Source organism: Tilletiopsis washingtonensis (genome assembly GCF_003144115.1).
Source record: "Tilletiopsis washingtonensis strain MCA 4186 unplaced genomic scaffold FA09scaffold_14, whole genome shotgun sequence".
NCBI classification, from domain to species: Eukaryota; Fungi; Basidiomycota; class Exobasidiomycetes; order Entylomatales; genus Tilletiopsis; species Tilletiopsis washingtonensis.
Genome location: NW_020312011.1, coordinates 499289 through 500692, shown reverse-complemented (window position 1 = coordinate 500692; position 1404 = coordinate 499289).

Below are 1404 nucleotides of genomic sequence, written 5' to 3'. Positions count from 1 at the left end.
GGGGTCAGCAAGGGGAAGAGAAGAGAGGGAGAAAGAGGGGCGCACGCGGGACGTCATTAGTATGGTCGTTAGAAGAGAAGGGGGCGCGGCGCGAGAAGGCGAGAAGCGTGCTAGGCTGGTCGGAGAGAGATGGCTGCGCAGGCGCCGATGGGTCGTGCAAGAGGCTGCAGGGGTTGCGGGGGTCGGCAGAAAGGACGTAGAATGCGGAGGGGACGTGAGAGCGGAGGGCAAGCACGAGGCTAGATCGGGCGCGAGGGAAGTGCAGAGAGGTGAGGGCGTGGGCGTGACGAGGAGCGTGCACTGAGCGGCAAGAGAGAGAGAGAGGAGGAGGCTGCTGGTACAAAGGCACGAGCGATGAGGCGCAGCCACGGCGAGAAGAGCGGGAAAGATGAGGGCGAGAAAGTGAAGCGGCAGCCAGCGCATGCGCGAACGCGGCCTCATTCGTCTGTGCGCGCCGCGCCGCCAGCCAGCAGAGGCGCGACAAGGCCGAGCGGTGCACGTGATTCGCTGCCGCCGCTCGAGATCATCGATTGGCCACCTCGGGGGGGGGGGGGGCACCGCACGCTCTGGCTCCGAACCGTCTGCTCTGGTTCGCGCGCGGGGGGGTCGCAGAATGCAGATTAGAGAAAGCCTCGCAGCAAAATGTGGGGCGTGTCAAAGGCTGTGCGGGCTCGGAGACGGGCGCTGAAGGCAACGGAGAGGCAACGCGCAAAGGCGGCGTTGGGCTGCGCCGCTGGACCTGTGCTGGCGCGCCGCGGCGGCGCGTGTTGGGTTGTGCGCCGCGACGACAGCACGCGCAGCGAACGCCCGTGCGCCGCGCGCCGCCGCCTGCGCCGCGCGCACCGCTTGCTCTCGCGTCGGGGCGGCGGCGCGCCATCGCGCTGCTTGACTTTTGCTCTCTCCGTCATCCTCCCATCTCACGTCTCAGTCATGTCTTGGCAAAGTACGTTTCCCTCACTTTCGCTCCCTTCTCTCCCCGTCTCTTCTCTTGCCTTCGTGTGCCCGTTGCTGACGCCCTTTGCTCCCCGCTCGCAAACAGGCTACGTCGACACCAACCTCGTCGGCACGGGCCACGTCTCGGCCGCCGCCATTCTCGGCCTCAAGGGCGGCGTGTGGGCCAGCAGTGCCGGCTTTACGGTGAGTCAAGAGTATGTTGCGGTGCGGCGCGGGGGAGGGCGGGGGGATGCAGAAGGGGGCAGTAGGCTGCAACAACTGCAGGCGGGCGGCGGGCGGCGGGCGGCGATGTGGGGGCGGGAGAGCGGAGTAAGAGGAAGGGAGTGCGGTGGCAGAGCGACGCAGAGGAGTAGAGCAGAGGAATAAGTGAGGCTGCAGAGACGCACAAGTAGGGTCAGAGGAGAGAGAGAGAGAGAGAGAGAGAGAGAGAGAGAGAGAGAGAGAGAGAGA